Source organism: Bos grunniens, chromosome 17, assembly GCF_055505025.1.
Source record: "Bos grunniens cultivar Pamir isolate PY7600 chromosome 17, Bosgru_T2T1.0, whole genome shotgun sequence".
In the NCBI taxonomy this organism is placed as follows: domain Eukaryota; kingdom Metazoa; phylum Chordata; class Mammalia; order Artiodactyla; family Bovidae; genus Bos; species Bos grunniens.
The window spans coordinates 58,871,128-58,892,203 of NC_141181.1; the positions used below are offsets into that span (position 1 = coordinate 58,871,128).

The 21,076-nt window shown below is 42.6% G+C and overlaps 1 long non-coding RNA gene across 1 annotated transcript in view; it reads left to right on the forward strand.

Moving 5' to 3' along the window:
• The window catches only part of LOC147355504 (uncharacterized), a 195,249-nt gene that overhangs the window by 122,385 nt on the left and 51,788 nt on the right, over nt 1-21,076 (forward strand). The window contains exon 3 of the long non-coding RNA XR_015144583.1: nt 18,911-18,999. This is a non-coding gene — a long non-coding RNA (uncharacterized LOC147355504). The remainder of the gene's footprint in view (nt 1-18,910; nt 19,000-21,076) is intronic.

Here is a 21,076-nt window from a genome sequence, read left to right on the forward strand (position 1 = left end):
CTCAGCTGGTAAAGAATTTGCCTGCAATGCAGGAGACCTAGGTTTGATCCCTGAGTTGGGAAGATCCCCTGGAAAAGGGAAAGGCTACCCACTCCAGTATTCTAGCCTGGGAATTCCATGGATTCTATAGTCCCTGGGATTGCAAAGAGTTGGATACGACTAAGCGACTTTCACTTCACTCTCTGTATGAATATATATGTTTATACACACACACACAAACATATATATTCTTTTGGAGGAGGAAATGGCAACCCAGTATTCTTGCCTGGAAACTCCCACGGACAGAGGAGCTTGGCAGGCTGCAGTCTGTGGGGTCACAAGAGTCAGACACAACTGAGCAACTAAACTACTACTACTAAGAATTTTATATGTGTTCATGAATCCTCACAACAGACCTGCAAGATGAGCACCATCATTAATGAGCACCCATTTTACAGATGAGAAACTGGGGCTTAGCAATGGAAGGGAACCAGGCTGAGTGAGGATTTGGGGCCTAATCCAGTGAGGGCCAGAGCCCTTGCACTAACCACCACCTTGCACTGCTCCTAATGCCTCAGCCTCCCTCAAGACCCATGATCACACTGTCATGGTCTGGGTAATGCTCACACTTCAATGAGGCTCTCTTGTTGGTCCTCATAAAAGGAGAAAAATGGCCTATTTCAGGGCCAGACTCTGACCTTGTGCCTAAGGGTCTTCAGGCCTGGCTCTTTGTGTTTTGCAGCTGGGTTTCCCTGATCCTCTGGGGGCCTTGGAGCTCACTCATCAATTTAGAATTTGACACATAATGATGGATCACCCATGCTATGCCACACACTGTGCAGGGCACTGAGATTATAGATACCGTCCTCGCCTGCAGGGGACAGAAAGTAAACAGATGATGGTCTTTCCTGGGGTGGAGTCCAAATCCAGTAAAGGAGACCCGCAGAACCTCAGAGTTTGGTGATCTGTTCTTGTCTCCTATATCAGTTACCTATTGCTCCCTAGTAATATTCCCACAGCTTAGAGCCTTCAAACAACACATATTTACTATCTCACAGTTTTTGTGGATCCAGAGTCCAGGCAAGGCTTATCTCAGCCCTCTGCTTACCATCCCTCCCTGCAGTCAAGAGGTCAGCTGGGGCTGTGATCTCATCTGAAACTCAACCAGGAAAAGATCCACAGCTGCCTGTTAGGGTCTGGCTTCAGTGGGAATAGCTAAAAGATACATTTATCACTGGGAATACTAACTCCTATTGGCTTTTCTACAGCTTACCAGGCTGAAAGAATGTCTATCTTCTTCATAGCTTCATAGCCTTGACTTAACATTACAAAATATCCAAATGCAAATTAAGAAGCAATGAGATACCATTTAGTACCCATTAGATTATCAAAAATGAACAAAATCTGATGATTTCAAATGTTAGTAAGAATGTGATGAAATTGGAACTCTTACTTGTTTCTGGTGGGTTGGCAATTGCTGGTGGATTAGAAATGTGGAAATATCACATAAAACTAAAGATACATATACACTGTGCCTCTGCAAATACATTTCTACATGTATGTCCTAGAGAAGTTCTCATATAGACATGCACAAAGATGTTTATTATAGTATTATTGATAAGAACAAAATTTGGAAAACAATAACTATCTCTTACTAAGAGAGTAGGTTAATATGTGGTGTTTTATTTACAAATTAGAATACTATTCAGCAGTTAAAATGAATAAATTTGGTCTCATATAAAAAGGCAATTATAAGAGAACAAAGCAGGTTGTCAAATTTTATATATAAGAGAATGCACTGGTCATAGCAAACACCCTCTTCCAACAACACAAGAGAAGACTCTACACATGGACATCACCAGATGGTCAATACCGAAATCAGATTGATTATATTCCTTGCAGCCAAAGATGGAGAAGATCTATACAGTCAGCAAAAATAATACTGGGAGTTGACTGTGGCACAGACTATGAACTCCTTATTGCCAAATTCAGACTTAAATTGAAGAAAGTAGGGAAAACCACTAGACCATTCAGGTATGACCTAAATCAAATCCCTTATGATTATACAGTGGAAGTTACAAATAGATTCAAGGGATTAGATCTGGTAGAGTGCCTGAAGAACTATGGATGGAGGTTCATGACATTGTACAGGAGGCAGGAATCAAGACCATCCCCAAGGAAAAGAAATGCAAAAAAGTAAAATTGTTGTCTGAGGAGGCCTTACAAATAACTGTGAAAAGAAGAAAAGTGAAAGGCAAAGGAGAAAAGGAAAGAAATACCCATTTGAATGCAGAGTTCCAAAGAATAGCAAGAAGAGATAAGAAAGCCTTCTTCAGTGATCAATGCAAAGAAATAGAGCAAAACAATAGAATGGGAAAGTCTAGAGATCTCTTCAAGAAAATTAGAGATACCAAGGGAACATTTCATGCAAAGATGGGTACAATAAAGGACAGAAATGGTATGGACCTAACAGAAGCAGAAGATATTAAGAAGAGGTGGCAAGAAATTTGTATGCAGGTCAGGAAGCAACAGTTAGAACTGGACATGGAACAACAGACTGGTTCCAAATAGGAAAAGGAGTACGTCAAGGCTGTATATTGTCACCCTGCTTATTTAACTTATATGCAGAGTACATCATGAGAAATGCTGGGCTGGATGAAGCACAAGCTGGAATCAAGATTTCCAGGAGAAATATCAATAACCTCAGATATGCAGATGACACCACCCTTAAGGCAGAAAGCAAAGAAGAACTAAAGAGCCTCTTCATGAAAGTGAAAGAGGAGAGTGAAAAAGTTGGCTTTAAAACTCAACATTAAGAAAACTAAGATCATGGCCTCTGGTCCCATTGCTCCATGACAAATAGATGGGGAAACAGTGGAAATAGTGACAGACTTTATTTTGGGGGGCTCCAGAATCACTGCAGATGGTGACTGTAGCCATGAAATTCAAAGACGCTTGCTCCTGGAAGAAAAGTTGTGACCAACCTAGACAGCATATTAAAAAGCAGAAACATTACTTTGCCAACAAAGGTCCATCTAGTCAAAGCTATGGTTTTTCCAGTGGTCATGTATGGATGTGAGAGTTGAACTATAAAAAACGCTGAGCACCGAATAATTGATGCTTTTGAACTGTGATGTTGGAGAAGACTCTGGAGAGTCCCTTGGACTGCAAGGAGATCCAACCAGTCCATCCTAAAGGAAATCCATCCTGAATATTCATTGGAAGGACTGATGCTGAAGCTGAAACTCCAATACTTTGGCCACCTGATGTGAAGAACTGACTCACTTGAAAAGACCCTGATGCTGGGAAAGATTGAAGGCAGGAGGAGAGGGGAAAGGCAGAGGATGAGATGGTTGGATGGCATCACTAACTCAATGGACATGAGTTGGAGTAAACTCTGGGAGCTGGCAATGGACAGGGAGGCCTGGAGTGCTGCAGTCCATGGGGTCACAAAGAGTCGGACGCGACTGAGCAACTGAACTGACTGACTGAAGTAGGAGCACTTTCAGAATGGAAGAGAAAGGACCTCTGAAATCCTGCTTCTCCATAAAAGCAATGAGAACTATAAAAAATTGTCAAAAAGAACTTTTTGAGAACTCTGGAAATTAAAGGTTTACAACAATCTAAAGATTAATTTTAATGACTGAATTTCAGTGACAACAATGAGTTTTGCCTTGTTTTAACTTACCTACCCTAACCCCACTTTTCTCCCCGCTAGCAGCTGCTAGAGGGATCAAATGGGTTTAGAGCTCTCCAAAAGTCCCATTCCCAGAGAACTGTCACCATATAACCTGTCTGGTGGCTTGCTGAAAAGGTCCATTCTTAGGTCTTGTCTTTATCTGACCTGACAGAGAGCTCTCCCAGATCTATCTCCATAGCATTTGTCAAAAAGAGTCAGTGGCAATTTTTTAACATCACAGTCACCCAAGGCAGTTCTACCATTTGGGATTAAAAGAAGCTGATCAAACAACAGAAAAAGTAACAACTGTCCCTAGGGGGCTTTGGAAAGTTCTGATATAAACCTGGGAATTCGGAAGGTCTTGCATACATGCAAGACTGTGTGTATGGTCATAAATACCTTGCTGCTGCTGCTAAGTTGCTTCAGTCGTGTCCGACTCTGTGCGACCCCATAGACGGCAGCCCATCAGGCTCCCCCGTCCCTGGGATTCTCCAGGCAAGAACACTGGAGTGGGTCACTTATAGCTCAACTCTGACTAACCTTGAAGAGCTGTGTACAAGCACAAGTTAAGATTAAAGCAGTTAGAAAAAAGTGCCTGCCAGAGCATGAAAAGTATAACCCAACACACATAAACCTTCAGCAAAGACTGGGAGACTAACTGATTCAAGGTATTTATGAAAATCTCTGTTAAATAAAAAAACTGACCACTAAGATAGCAGAGCAGAGATTTCAGTGATTATGCAAAACAAAGATTAAAGACTTTACAGAATAAGTCCAGGAAAGTCACTAAACAAACAGTAACAACAACAAAAAGCAAAAGCCCTGGGGAGAAAGTTTGATCTCTGGAGTTGCTATATTACTAACAAGTCCAATTTTCTATAAAAAATATTAGACATTCAAAAAATCAGAATATATGGCTCATACACAGAAATCAGTCCCTTTGGAAGCCAAGACATTGGACTTACCAGACAAAGATTTTAAATAAACTGTATTAAATATGTTCAAAGAACTAAAAGAAACCAAGTCTAAAGGATAAAAGAAAAGGATGAGATGAAGTGGGTGTCCGTGGTGGCTAAGTGCTAAAGAATCCGCCTGTAATGCAGGAGACACAGGAGACATGGTTTTGATTCCTGGGTTTGAAGATCCCCTGGAGGAGGGCATGGCAACCTACTCCAGTATTCTTTCCTGGAGAATCCCATGGACAGATGAGCCTTGTGGGCTACAGTCCATGGGGTCATAAAGAGTTGAACGCTCCTGAAGGGACTGAGCACGCACACACACATGAGATGAAGTACTGCCAGATAGAGATATCAATAATGGGATAGAAATTACTTTTCAAAGAACCACATAGATGTTCTGGAATTGAAAAGTGCAATGCCATAATTAGAAAGAAAAATTCAGTGGACGAACTTGAGCAGATTTGAGTTGGCAGAAGAAAGAATTCGCAAACTTGAGGACAGGTGAATTGAGAGTATCCAGTTTGAGCAACAGAAAGAAAAATGAATGAAGATAAATGAACAGAGCTTTAGAGACCTGTGGTATACCATTGAATGTATAATGGGAGTCCTCAAAAGAAAGGAGAGAAAGGGGAAGAAGGAATATTCAAATAATATCACAAATTTGTTTTAAGAAAAAACTAACCTGCACATCCAAGTAGCTTAACAAACTCCAAGTAGAGTAAACTCAAAGAACCCATATCTGGACACGGATATGTCACAGATAGTCCAACTGTCAAAAGGGAAGACCAGGAGAAAATCTTGAAAGCAGAGAAAAGTGACTCATTACCTCATACCTCATTAAGATTAACAATGTATTTCTCATCTGAAATCATTAAGTTTAGGAAGCAGCAGGATGACATATTCAAGGTTCCAAAAGGAAGACTGTGAACAAAGGATTCCATACCCAGTATATCTATCCTTCAAAAATGAGGATGAAGACATTGACAGATAAGAAGCGTATTTATTGCTGGGAGACTTGTTCTACAAGAAATACTAAAGAGAATCATTCAGGTTAAAATTAAAGCTGCTGCTGCTAAGTCGTTTCAGTCATGTCCGACTCTGTGCGACCCCATAGACGGCAGCCCACCAGGCTCCCCCGTCCCTGGGATTCTCCAGGCAAGAACACTGGAGTGGGTTGCCGTTTCCTTCTCCAATGCATGACAGTGAAAAGTGAAAGTGAAGTCGCTCAGTCGTGTCCGACTCTTAGCGACCCCATGGACTGCAGCCCACCAGGCTCCTCCGTCCATGGGATTTTCCAGGCAAGAGTACTGGAGTGGGTTACTGTTAAAGCACCCTAGGCATTAACTTGAATCCCAGAAAGCAATTAAGAGCACAAGTAAAGATAATTATATTGGTAAATATGAAATAATGCATAAAAGTACTTTTCTTTTCCTTTGTTATTTAAAAGAACAGCATAAAGTAATAACTATTAACTTGTGTTGGTGGGCTTATAATGAGAAAGATGTAGTTTTTCTGTGTACTGTGTTGTGAGACAGCAATAACACAAAGGCAGGGTAAGGAAAAAAAGCTATTTTGAAATAAAGTTTTTGTGCACTGTTGAAATTACGTTGGTATTAGTCTGAACTCGCACAAAGTCGAACACGACTGAAGCTACTTAGCAGCAGCAGCAGCAGCAACAGCAGATTGTTTTAAATGAAGGTGTTAATTGCAGGACAATCACTAAGAAAGTTAACTCAAAAAAATGTAGCAAAAGAAAGAACAAGGGAATTAAAATGGTACCCTGGAAAATGTATATTTAACGCAAAAGGAGGCAGTGATAGAGGAATAGAGGTTAAAGAAAAAGACATAGACTCATAGAAAAACAAATAGAAAAATTACAGACACCTCATCCATAATTACATTAAACTCTACCTTATAGTGAAAGTGTTAGTCGCTCAGTCGTGTATGACTCTTTGTGACCCCATAGCGTGTAGCCCACCGGGCTCCTCTGTCCATGGGATTATCCAGGCAAGAATTCTAGAGTGGGTAGCCATTTTCTTTTCCAGGGGAATCTTCCTGACCCAATGATCAAACTCAGTTCTCCTTCATCGCAGGCAGATTCTTTACTGTCTGAGCCACCAGGAAACTAAACACAGCACTCAAAAGCAAAAATGAGCAGGATGAATTTTTAAAATCCAACTATATGCTACTTATGTAAACAGTTTAGATGCAAAGATGCAAGTATTTTGAGAATAAAAGGATGGAAGAAAGTATATCATGCCAAAAGGGAACTAGAATGGCTATACAAATATCAGACAGAATGGACATTAAGAAAAAACTGTACTTGAGACAAAGAAGGACATTTCATAATGATAATCAATCAGTCAAGGCGATAACAGAGTCCTGAAATGCAGGAAGCAAAAACTGACAGAACTGCAAGGAGAACTAGACTATGCAGTGATAAATGTTGGAGATATCAATACAGTACTTACCAAAAGGCAGGAGATTAACAAAGAAATAGAAGACTTGAACAGTACTATAAACCAACCAGGCCTCTTAGGTGTCTATGAAACACTTTACCCCAAAACATCAGTGACCATTCTTCTCAAGTGCGCGTAAAACATTCTCTAGGAGAGACCATATGCTAGACCTTTGAAAAACCATCATTAAAATTTAAAGAATTTGATATGTAATTAAACAAACTTCCAATGAAGAAAAGCCCAGGCACAAATGGCTTCACTGGAGAATTCTACCCTACATGTAAAGAATAATTTTTAAAAATGTTAAAAGGGGATAATTAAGACTGTTCCCTTCACACACTCTCCAGAAAAGTCAGAGAAGAGAGAATACATCCCAAATCATTCCCGTGGCCAGTATTACTAAGATACTGAAACCAAAGACACCAAAATTACAGACCATACTGTAGTACAGCCTAGTAAATATAGTATGCTCTAGTAAAAATATCTCTAGTAAATATAGATGCAGAATTTCTCAACAAAGCAAGCTAAATCCAGCAACATATAAGATGGATCATACACCGTGACCAAGTAGGATTTATCCCAGAAATGCAAGATTGGTTTAACATACTAAAAAACTAGTCAATGTAATGTGCCATGTTAATAGAATAAAGGGGGGAAATCACACAATCATTTCAATAGGTGCAGAAAGAGTACTTGACAAAATCCAAAATCCTTTCATGACTGAAAAAAAAAAAAGCACTCAAAACCTAGGAATAGAAGGGAACTTTCTCAATCTGATAAAGGGCATCTATGAAAAACCCTACAGCTAACCTCATACTTAATGATGAAAGACTAATTTCTCTCTAAGATCAGAAGCAAGACAAGGATATCCACTGTCACCACTTCTATTCAACATTGTGCTGGAGGTTTTAGCTAGGGCAGTTAAGCAAGAGGAAGAAATAAAAGGCAACCAGATTAGAAAAGAAGATGTAAAACTATCTCTATTTGCAGATGGAATGATCTTGTATGTAGAAATTCATAAGGAATCCACAAATGCAAAAAACAAAGATAAAAATTATTAGAACTTTAAAGTGAGTTAGCAAGGTTGTAGAATACAGAATCAATATATAATAATTATGTTTATATACATTAACAATAAACAGACTGAAAACAAAATTAAGGAAACAACTCCATGTATAATGGTATAAAAAAATGAAATACTCAGAGATACATTTAACCAAAGTATAAGATTTGAATATTAAAAACTATAAAATACCATTGAAAAATTAAAGACCTAAATAAATTGAAAGAATCCCCATGATTATAAGTTGAAAGATATAATGTGATGATGGCAGTACTGCTCAGATTAATCTCAATATTAATTCAATATTCAATGCAATCTCTATCAAAGTTCAAGCCATCTTCTCCATAGAAATTGACAAGCTGATGCTACTATTTAGATGGAAATGCAAGAGATCTAGAAGAGCCAAAACTCTTGAAAAAGAACAAATTTCAAGGACTGACATGTCCCTATTTCAAAACTTACTGCAAAACTATTCTAATCAAGACAGTGTGGTACTAGTGTATGAACAGACGTATAGGTCAATGAAATAGAATTGAGTCCAGAAATCAACCTTTACATTTATATTTGATTGATTTTCAACGAGGATGCCAAGACATGCTTCAGTGGCCAAAAAACTATTTTTTCCACAAAATGTACTGGGGCACATACAAGAAAGACATCTACATGTATAAGCCTGAAGCTGGGACCCTACTTTATACCATCTACAGGATTTAACCCAAAATGGATCAAAAGCCTCAATGTAAGAGCTAAAACTATAAAATTCTTAGAAGAAAATATAGGCATAAGTCTTTGTAACCCTGGATTAGGTGGTGGTTTTAGAAATGACATGAAAAGTAAAAAATAAAGTGACAAATGGAAAAAATAGATAAGTTGGACATAATATTTAACATTTTTGTGCGTTCTTCCCCAGAAAGGGAAAAAAATATTTTCAAATCATGTAACTGATAAAAGACTTGTATCCAGAATGCATTTTTAAAAACTCTTACCACTCAATAAAAAGAAAAATAATGCAGTTTTTTAAATAGGAGAAAAGAGTTGAATAAATATTTCTCAACTGAAAATGCAGAAATGGCCAATAAATATGTGAAAAGGTGCTCAGTGTCATTACCATCAGAAAAATGAATATCTAGACCTCAGTGAGATAACCACTTCACACCCACTAGGATGACTATAATAAAAAAGATAGCCAGTAACAAATATTGGCAAAGATGCACAGAAATTGGAAACCCTCATCATTGCTTGGGACAGAGCAAAATGAAACAGCCACTTTGGAAGACTGTTAAGCAGTTCCTCAAAAAGTTAAACATAGAGTTTCCGTGTGACCTAGTAATTCCACTCTTAAATACACTCCCAAGAGAACTGAAACATACATCCACACAAAATCATGTACATGAATGTTCACAGCAACATCATAAAGTAGCCGAAAAGTGGCAACAACCTAAATGTCTATCAAATGACGTAGGGATAAGCAAAATATGGTCCTTCCATACAATAAGATATTATTCAGTCATAAAAAGGAAGAATTGATGCATGGTACAACACAGATAAACTTTGAAAACTGGTATTAGTTGCTCAGGTATGTCCAACTCTTTTCAACCCCATGGACTGTAGCCCGCCAGACTCCTCTGCCCATGGGATTCTCCAGGCAAGATTACTAGAGTAGGTTGCCATGTCCTTCTCCAGGCAATCTTCCTGACCCAGGGACTGAACTCCTGTCTCCTGCATCTTCTGCATTGCAGGCAGATTCTTTACTGTCTGAGCTGCTAGGGAAGCTTTAATAACTTTGTGCTAAATTAAAGATACCCAACAACCACATGTATTTCATTTAAATGGAGTGTCCCAAATAGACCAATTAGTAGAGACAGGAAGTAGACTAGTAGTGCTTGCCAGAGGTTGGAGGGTAAAGAAAGGCAGGGGTGTGATTATGATCTTCGTGGGGTAACGAAAATGGTCTAGAATTAGATAACTAAAAAGCCTCTTGATGAAAGTGAAAGAGGAGAGTGAAAAAGTTGGCTTAAAGCTCAACATTCAGAAAACGAAGATCATGGCATCTGGTCCCATCACTTCATGGGAAATAGATGGGGAAACAGTGGAAACAGTGTCAGACTTTATTTTTTTGGGCTCCAAAATCACTGCAGATGGTGACTACAGCCATGAAATTAAAAGATGCTTACTCCTTGGAAGGAAAGTTATGACCAACCTAGATAGCATATTAAAAAGTAGAGACACTACTTTCCCACCAAAGGTCCATCTAGTCAAGGCTATGGTTTTTCCTGTGGTCATGTATGGATGTGAAAGTTGGACTGTGAAGAAAGCTGAACGCTGAAGAATTGATGCTTTTGAACTGTGGTGTTGGAGAAGACTCTTGAGAGTCCCTTGGACTGCAAGGAGATCCAACCAGTGCATTCTGAAGGAGATCAGCCCTGGGATTTCTTTGGAAGGAATGATGCTGAAGCTGAAGCTCCAGTACTTTGGCCACCTCATGTGAAGAGTTGACTCATTGGAAAAGACTGATGCTGGGACGGATTGGGGGCAGGAGGAAAAGGGGACAACAGAGGATGAGATGGCTGGATGGCATCACCGACTCGATGGACGTGAGTTTGAGTGAACTCTGGGAGTTGGTGATGGACAGGGAGGCCTGGCGTGCTGTGATTCATGGGGTCTCAGAGTCCGACATGACTGAGCGACTGAACTGAACTGAACTGAACTGATGATTGCACAATTCTGTGAATATACTAAAAGCCACTGAATGCTCAGACAGTAAAGAATCTGCCTGCAATGCTGGAGACCGGGGTTCAATCCCTGGGTCAGAAAGATCCCCTGGAGAAAGAAATGGCTACTCACTCCAGTATTCTTACCTGGAAAATTCCCTGGACAGAGCAGCCTGTTGGGATACAGTTCATGGGTTCGCAGAGTTAGGCATTATTGAGCTACTAACACTTTCACACTTTCACTGAATTGTAAACTTTAAAAGGATGAAATTTATGATATGTGAATTGTATTTTTATAAAGCCTCAGGTTTTTATAGAGATACAGTGTGATAGCACTTATGTAATACTTTAAAAACACACAGGAATTAATACTATCAATTCTTTAAAGTTGCATACACATGCAAGGAAAGTATAGCAATATGCACAAAAGTGTAAGACCAAATTCAGGATTGTGGTTCTCTCTAAGGAGAGAAGGAAAAGAAGGGATGTATTTGTTGTGTTTTATATTTTTTTCTTTTCCAAGACAGAAATCAGAGCAATTATGGGGAAATGTTAACATCTGTTAAATTGAGTTCTGGGTACATGGATGTCTGTTATTTTATGTTCTGTGCTTTTTAATGTTTGGAATCATTAATGATTGTAAGTTTTAGGGAGCAAATGAACCCATCTATTTCCTTAGCCTGTAGCAGGTTGAATGGTGGCCTTCAAAAGATACTTCCACTCGTGGATGTGACCTTATTTGAAAAATGGGTCTTTGCAGATGTAATAAAGTTGAGGATCTCAAGATGAAATTATCCACGATTGCGGGGGGGAGGGTGTCCCTAAATGTGATGACAAGTGTCCTTAGAAGAGAAGAAAAGAGAAGGTGGGGAGACACAGAGGAGAAGGTCACGTGAAAAGAAAGGCTGAGACTAGAGTGATGAAGCCACAAGCCAAGGAATGTCTGGAGCTGCCAGCAGCTGGGAGAGGCCAGGAAGAGGCCTCCCACCAAGCCTTCAGAGGGAGTGTGAGCCTGACACTACCTTGATTTCAGACTTCTGGCCTCTAGAACTGAAAGACAGAAAAAATTCTCTTGTTCTAAGCTAGCAATTTGTGGTCATTTGGTACAGCAGCCACAGAAAACTCAAACACTGCCTATTTCTTCCTGTTCAACTGGCCCCTTCCTTCTCCCAAACGCTGCCCCGATCACCCCAGTGGTCCACAGGCTTTCCTCTGTCTGCATTGTTCTTGATCAAACACATCATCTTCCCTGTTATAGGTAGAAAGAAGGGGTACCCCTGTGGCTGTACCCAATAGGGCCACATCACACTGGATCTAGAGGGCCACTTTCACTGGTTTTGCTGATGTATTTGAAGGTCTCGTTGCTCTTCCCGCCAAATTCTCTTCACCCTTCCATGGTCACTTCCTACTTCTTCCCACTGCTGCCAATGCACTCAGGCCCCAGGAATTGGCTGCTTCCTGGTCTTGGGTCCCCAGGGTCTCTGACGCATCTGGATATGGGAGCAGACCCCTGCTTCCCACCACCAGCAGCCTGAATAGCACTTTACAAATAAAACAACAGGCAAGATGAAAGGCCGTAAGACCCAATGACCGTTCTAGCAATGTTCACATATATCATCTCACTTAAATTTATAAACTAGGTAACTGCTATTCTTGAGGTGCTCAGAGAAGTTATTTAATGAATACATTGCCCAAGATCATGTGGCCCAGCTGAGTTGGCCTTTTAGCTGGGACTAATGCATGGCTAATTGCAGACATGCTTAGTGAGCATCCCGGGACAGCTGCTTTCTGGCTGTGTGAAATTGAACCCGTGACTGAACCTCTGTGCCCCTCTGTTTCTGCATGTGTAGAAGAGGTAATAATGGCCATTTCTGACTCAGAAGTTTGTTGTGAGGATGAAACCAGGTTTCTGTAGAAAGCCATCACTTGGCTCCTAAAAACTTGATAAATGTCAGGCAATATTCCCCATGTCAATGGCGGCTCTAGCAGGCTTTGTTCAGTATACATCCCACTCAGTTCAACACCCCATAGGGAAATGGTTTTGTTTGATTGGTTAATTAAAAAAAAAAAAACAATGGCTCCTTTTAATTTTATTCGAAGTCAACATCTCTCCAAGTGGACCTAAATGTGCATGTCACAGCTTCTGTTCACAGCCTGAAATCAGGGTTGGGGCTTGTGGCTGTACATGCCATGTGCTCTGGGACTAAAGGGGAAGTTCTTGAAGGGGCTGGTTGTGGGTGGTGAAGGGCTCCACTGTGCAGCACACCTTTCTGCAGTGAGCTTGCTTCCTTGCAAAATTGAAGATCTCCCAGGCTCTAAGGGCTCCATCAGAGGGAAAATGCCTTCTTCTCTGGCTTATTTGCTCAGGGTTTAAAAGGTATTTCTGGGCTTTGGCTAAGAGGAAATTTAGCTTTTGAGCAAATCCTCATGCACTGGTTTTCTGTAAACATCTGAATGTAGTGTGTGCAGCTTGGAGCCCACTCTGCTTGGCTTTTTCCAGATTTGACAGCCAGGTTGGATGGAATGAAGTCAGCTTGATATTTGTAGAATGACATCAGACTTGACAAGCAAGTTCTATAAGTTACTGCTTGGGTTGTCTCCCCAGCACTCTACTAGGGACATGCAGGGAATTGGAAAAGGGTATTTAGTTAGCATGAGTATTGGGAAAGGATGGAGGATTAGGTAGCATGATTAAGACTTTGTTCCTGCATCTCCATCCAGGAAGCTTCCCAGTGGTCCAAGTACCTCTGAGATGGGAGGTCCATTTGGTCACTTCCAGATGTATTTCCTGAAGATCTAAGGTATGTCAGGCCCTGCACTTGACACAGGGGACTCTACCTTTATGAAGCTAGAGTTCTGGTGGAGGTGAGCCTTTTCCCAAGGAAACCCTAGATCAGAATGTCATTATATCAAAAATCCTTCCAGTAACATCTGTATGAGTAAGGATAGGCTAGCTGCTATAACAAATAGCCAGTAAAGGTTGAGGTCCACATTACAGTCCAGTATGGCTCAGGTTGGAAGAGCTTGGCTTCAGACAGTCACCCAGGGACCTGGACATTTTCCAGTTGAGTGGTTCCACCCTCCCCTAGGATCTCAGAATGTTCCACAGGATCCTCTGCATCTGAGCAGCAGATAGAGGATCATGGGCTTTTCTTTAGGGCCAGGCTTGGGAGTGACCCTCATCACTTACCACACATTCCATTGGTCAGAATTCAGTGGCATGAACCCAATTCACTGCTGGGGTCCATCTGTGTGTCTCAAAGATCAAAGACATGGGGTTTTGGTGAGCACACAGCACTGCCTTGTCACAGGACCTATGTGCCTGGGACCATGTAAAGACGTCAGAAGGAGTGTTGATGGTGCTGATGGTGAGTGTGGTCAATAAGAACGGGACACATGTGCTAAGCACCAAGCTCTCGGCTCACAGTGAGGGCAAAGCATCTTCTGAGCCCAGACTGCCTGCTTTCCGCTCACTGCCTGCTCTCCACTCACTGCCTGCTCTCTGCCCAGCTCTTCTGAGTAATAGCCATGCCTCCTCAGGCAACTTGCCCTGCTTCTCCAAAACAAGGTTTGCTCAGCTGGAAAACGGAGATGCTAATCACAGTCCCCATGTCACAGTTCCTGTGAAAAACCAAGAGGACTGGGAGCGGAGAAGCATGTTGTAAGTCCAGTACCTGCCACGTGGCCAACACCTTATAAATGTGGGTCATGATAAGATGGAGCTGGACGTGACTTCCCTCTACCACTTATGAGACATGTAATGACTGTGACCAGGTCACCTTGACCCCTTTGAGCTTCAGTCTCTGAATCTCCAAAATGAAGATAATCATCATCTCTGCCCCAGATAGCAGCAACAGGATTAAAGGCATTAAATAAAGCCTGCTTGATTTATTGCCATATTTATTTTAAAAAAAGCAAACTTAGCATGCAGCTTGAAACATAAGTGCTCAAGTGAGGATTAGCTATTATTATAATTATTATTATTATTTAATCATTTTACATACATGACCTCACATAAGCCTCATATCTACTCCCTGAGATAGAAAACAATCCGTGAGTCTGCCCATGTGTATCTGTGAGAGTGATGGTCATGTGCTCTGGGAATGAATGAATGAATGAAAGAAAGCAGAGAGGAATGAATGAATCATCACAATAACCTGTGTCTTCTGCAGCAATAGGTGCACAGTCCATTTCTCAGAGCAGTGATGAAGTCTGCCAAAATAAATTAACTTTCCCACATCAGTGACTCATTTGGCAGAAATAACAGCCTTGCAAACTGAGTAGAGAATGATGAGGGAGGTGGCCCCGGGGCCAGGGTTGGGATGGGAAGAGGAGCTTTGTAATGACTGGAGATAAAAGAAGCAGCTCTCAGTCTCTCACTCTCCCTCTCTCTATGTTTTTTTTTTTTTTTTTAACCAAAAAAACATAGTATATAAATGTACGCATTTTTGAAGGCGGGGAGGTACATAGAGACGCCAAACTATCGGGTGACTTTGGATCTCAGGAGCAAAGAAGGAGGCTAGATACAGCATCATCAGCCCCTGGCTGGGTAGACGGGGGTCGCCATGGCCACATCATGTGTGGCAGGTCAGGCCTCCAGCCAGCACACCTTCCCTATCCCCCTGGCTCTGGGTGAGTCCCGGGTCCCCTTAGACACTCGCCCTCACCCTGCCATTCTCACACCCTGCTCACACCTCCTTCATTGGCCAAGGAAGCTTCAGGGCGGAGCGAGGAAAGATCAAAGACCAAGACCACAGGTCCTAGAAAGGAAGGGACTTAATTACCTGCTTCTTGTCCACACAGGGGGTTTTATGAGGAGGCCTCTAGGAGGGGTTCTGCCTGTATCCTAGAAACCAGGCCAGAGGCTGTGAGCCTGGGATAAAAGAGATTGACAATAGACACAAAAAGGAACTTTTTGATCTCTGCAGTGATGATATTCCACCCGAAACGTGGCTCCATTGGGCCACTCAAACCTTCTCCAGCTCCCCATTCCTGCAGGATACAGGATTTGTGGTTAGGACCATGGGCTTTGTGGTCAGAGAGACCTGGGTTGGAATGAGTGCTTGGGAAATTCACGTAACTTTCCCAGCCATCACTCTGTGAAAATGGTATCTTTGTTTGTTAAGGCTGCCGTAGCAAAGTGCTACCAACTGTGTGGCTTAAACAACAGGAATTTATTGTCTCGTGGTTCTGGAAGCTCGAAGCTGAAAATCAAAGTGACGGCGGGGCTGCTTGCTTCTGCGAGCTGTGTAGGAAAGGATCCGTCCGAAGTCTCTCTCCTTAGATGGCCATCTTCTCCCTGCACCTCTTCCTGTTGCCTTCCTTCTCTCTGTGTCCAAATTTCCCCTTTTGCAAAAGACACCAGTCATATTGGATAAGGGTCCACCCTAATTACATCATCTTAACTATCCCTGCAATGACCCAAGCAAGGTCACATTCTGAGGTATTTGATGGGGTAGGGTGGGGGGGAGTAGGACTTCAGCATACAAATTTGGAGAGGACATAATTCAACCCATAAAAAATGAGTACCAGGTAGAACGTGTCTCATAGGGTGGTTGCAAAGATCAAATGAGATAATGCATATGAAATGCTTAGTCCAGGACTTGGTGGATTATAGGTAGCCAGAAAAACATGCCTAGGATAATCATCATTACTGTCATGGACACTCTTCTTGGTCACTCACCAATGACCCCTTCTTTTTTCTTTCGTGATAAATTCCCCTGATGTTGTTCAGAACAGCAGTCTGTCTAGGTCCAGTAATGTGCATGTGTGCGTGCTCAGTTGTATTTGACTCTGCGTGTCCAGTAATGGGTCATACCTAAATTGAGGGAAAAGAAAAAACAAAACACAGTATTATTTCTCTTTGCCAATGATTGGTTTAGAGATGGGAAGGTGACCTAGTTCTACTCAAACAGATGTAATAGGAAGTCTTGTGGGAGGGTGGTCTTGGAAAGATTTTCTTTCCCAAAGGAAAAAGAATTACCTAAGAATAATTTCTCTCTTTCATTCTCCTTTTTTTCTCATCCTGTATCTGACACTGTCAGATGAGACTGTGATGTCTGGTGCTGTGGCAAGTTGTCTTGCAACCATGAAGACAGACAGTATTGATATTCTGAAACTGGGAGAGTAAAAAAGTGGAAATAACCTAGGATCTCTGATGACACTGTTGAGCCCTGACAGTAGTGGGAGGTACCATGTGCCTCTTGGTGAGAGGGACCATGTACCTCTTGATCCCTTGTTAAATAAATAGCAAACTATTGTACAAATTATATAAACTTACCCTTCTCCTGGTAAAAGCATCCCAATATTTCTTGGGAAGATTTCTCCCTCCACTCTCTACCCACCATAGTTCAAGAGGAGCTGATTTCACCTCTGGCTTGTACAAGTGTGTGGTAGACAGACTTCCAAGATCCCTTCTTACCCCCTCACCCCACCCCGTAATCCTTGTCTCTTGTTGTTCACACCTTTGTATAATTCCCTCTTCCTGACGGTTGAACCTAAAGACTGACTTCTAATCAGCAGAATACAGCAAAAGTGATGTGTGATTAAGTTACAAATGGTTGTGATTTCCATGTCCAAGATGGACAAAGTAGCAAAGGCCTCTGCAAAACAACTGAGGACATTTGTAGTGAACACAAAGTTCAGGATAAGCATTATCTACCTGGCTTGTTTCTAGAAGGTTGTACTGTTTACCCTGAATTAAAAATGTCTGGTTCACCAAATCCTACCCAGCGTTGACCTCTACTGGAGTTATTTCCTTCCTTGCTAACTTTGCTAGTTTGAAAGTATATATGAATGATTTCTAAGTGTTGTTTGAGGTTTCCTCTCTCAGCTAATGGTCGTTGAGTTGCCCTCCAGATTTGTTTAGCATCTGCATTTCCTCTCTCACTGCTCTCTAGCCATTTAGTACGGGCTTGCCTTCGATGATATAATTCTCAGGAGTAAGGATCCAATCTCTCTAGGGCACGTGGGCCAAGGTCTCTGCCCTCCCAGAGACAGAACAAATGATATTTACCAACCGATGAGTGTCAGGTTTTTCTACTATTTGCTGAGCTCATGATTCTTTCACAAGAGGGACCTTGAGTCTACATTAAAATACACATGTAACTGAAAGATGCAATATACCATGCCAGGTCCACAGAGTTCTGCAATTGCAATCCGCAATTAATAACATTAATTTAACACCACACCTCTCCATTTTGAAAAGAGTGGCTAGGTTGGAGGTGGGAAACCTTGTTTTGTTCTTGGGATAAGTGAGAGATTAATTGTTAAGTCTTCTTTAAATAACCCTCACAGGGACTCTAGAGATGAAATGACTTTTAACTGACCAACCTAGTACTAGCTCTTGAAGGCTTACTGGTGCTGCTGCTAAGTCGCTTCAGTCGTGTCCGACTCCGTGCGACCCCATAGACGGCAGCCCATCAGGCTCCCCCGTCCCTGGGATTCTCCAGGCAAGAACACTGGAGTGGGTTGCCATTTTCCTCTCCAATGCATGAAAGTGAAAAGTGAAAGTGAAGTCGCTCAGTCGTGTACGACTCTTAGCGACCCCACAGATGGCAGCCTACCAGGCTCCTCTGTCCATGGGATTTTCCAGGCAAGAGTACTGGAGTGGGGTGCCATTGCCTTCTCCGTCTTGAAGGCTTAGGTGAGTGGAATGTGGTTTCAGTCTGTTAAAAACCTGACCTTGCTTCTTTATTATTATTTATTTATTTATTTATTTTTGGCCGTGCATGGTCTTCAAAACTGCACACAGCTTTCCTCTAGTGGTGAGCAGGGGCCACTGTCTCGTGGTGGTGAGTGTTCTCCTCACCGCAGTGGCTTCTGTCGTTGCGGAGCACAGGCTCGAGGTGTGCGGGCTTCAGTCCTTGTTTCTCACGGGCTCTAGGGCCTGTGCTCGGTAGTTGTGGCGCACGGACTTAGTTGCTCAGTGGCACGTGGAATCTTCCTAGATAAGGGATCGAACCCGTGTCTCCTGCATTGGCAGGTGGATTCTTTACCATTGAGTCACCAGGGAAGCCCCTGACCTTGTCTTTTTGTCTTTTTCTCTCCCTTCTTCTCAGGCCAAGGATTTACCTACCACTCTTCTCTGAATCAGAGGTCTTCTGCATGGCTGGCACTCACCAAAGACAAGGCAGCAGCTGGAGATCAGGTAAGTTGGAAAAAAGTGAGCTTCTGGATTTTTTTTTTTTCCTGTCTTCAGGAGACATGAAGGTGTATCCTGGCAGTGGAAATGGCATGAACTTGGATCTTACCCTAGCCCCATCACTTCCTAGCAGTTGGCCTTGGGCACATCATTTAGCATTTCTGAGCCTTAACTGCTTCATCTGTTCAAGGGAAATGATTAATACCTACCACTAAGGTTGTGACCACTGGTGCACAGGTAAATATCTGATAACTGGCTTCCAGAAGGAAAACTCTGATTTGCAGCATTTGCCAATTGCTGTGGTGCAAAGGCTCTCACTGTGGCCAGTTTCAAGCTACCAATATGAGTTCACTGAATGCAGAGTTGGGAAAAGATGTGCAGACAGAGGTACAGTAGCAAATACCATATAGTATCTTCACCACATAGAAGTAATAGATGTAAATAATCTCTATAGCATAGATAGTAGAATAATGCAGTCAATTGATTAAGTGAGGAGTTCTGAATACTTATTTCCTTTGTTATTAATAGAATTTATTTATTTAATTGTAAGTTTATATAATTTCTTTTGAAAAAATAATAGCTGTGTCTCTCTGCTCTTTCAGAGTTTATACCCCAGGGCAGCGGTCCCCAACTTTTTTGGCACCAGGGACTGATTTCGTGGAAGACAGTTTTTCCACAAACCATCATGAACGTCATCATGTTGGGAGCCCTAGCAGAGGGACAGATTAAGGAGCTGGGTTAAAGCCAGGTGCAAGCAAGCAAGCGAGGGCTGTAGTTTGAGCTGGAAGATTGGGAGGGGTTTGCTTCAGGCTGATGAGCAGCCCCACCCTTAAAAGAAAAAAAAAAAACCCAGATAGGAACTCTGGGTCTGCTCCTTGCTTGGGATGTAAGTCTCTCCTCTCTCTCTTTGGGAACAAGGGCCAAGAGGACAAATCGATGAGCTTGAAAAGTGAGAGCAGGTCAATGATGTGAGGCCCTGTCTGCTTTCCTCGCGGGGCAGGCGGCAGTTGTGGGGCCTCGCAGCCCACTACCATCCGCCTGGAGAATTGTGAACTCACGGGTGGTGGGAGTAAGAACCTCCCCCGCGATGCAGGGCATCAGCCAGAGCTGCACTTCAGAAAAGATCGGTCGCCTGGATAAGGAACAGATGCGGTTGCTCAACCCAACCTGTCCTTATCGCCAGGGACCCAGCCCAACGTCCTCTGTGTCTCCGACAGAAGCACCAGGACACCAGGAGGTGACCAGCTCATGTCAGAGCTGAAACTGTGGGAGTTGAGACTGTTGTCTTCAGTGCCCCCACCAGGAGGTGGTGCCCACAGGAGCCCACAGGGGCATCACGGCTCCAGTCCAGACAGGAGGGAGAGGCGGGGAAGTGCGACTCCTGTAAGGGCTGTGAAGGTTCCTAAAGGGCTGCGCGCGCGAGCTGCCTTGCTATTCCAGTCTGAGCCCGGGGTTTTCTTAAACAAGAAATGACCAATTATCGTTCATTCTGAAGGTACACCCAACCGGCTCATCAGCTTGGCTGGCCACCTTTGATCTGCCTCCAGATGCAGCCAGTACTCCCATTGCTACCTCCCAACTTCTTCTTTCCAAGCTGCAAATACAGTAACAAGAGTCTTAACTGAGTGTCAGGCACTTCTTGGGCAGACTCTCATTTAATCCCCACCACAGCCCCTGAGGTAGGTTTTAATGTATCATACCCATTTTATAGATGAGAAAACTGAGTTCAAATAAGAGAATAGACCCATCCACTGTCACCCAGCTGGTAAGCAGCTAAAGCCAGGATTGAAACCCAGATCTCTGTGGCTCCAAAGCCCACTTGCTGCCAGTAGCCAAGAATGCCCCCTGTTTCTCTGAAAAGTTACCTACCCCTGGGGGCAGGGCAGGACAGGGGTGAGGCAAGCACCGGGCAAAATGTAAGAAGGCACTCAGGCTCATGATCATGCCACTGTTGGGCTGGGCCCTGGCATGACTCCGTGAGCAAGTGCCTCCTTGAATTCTGAGCCCTGGGCACCTGCCTCAGCCCCGCCTCTAGGTAAACAGCCAGGTTTAGTAGCTTATTGCACACACCAAGTTCAGGGCA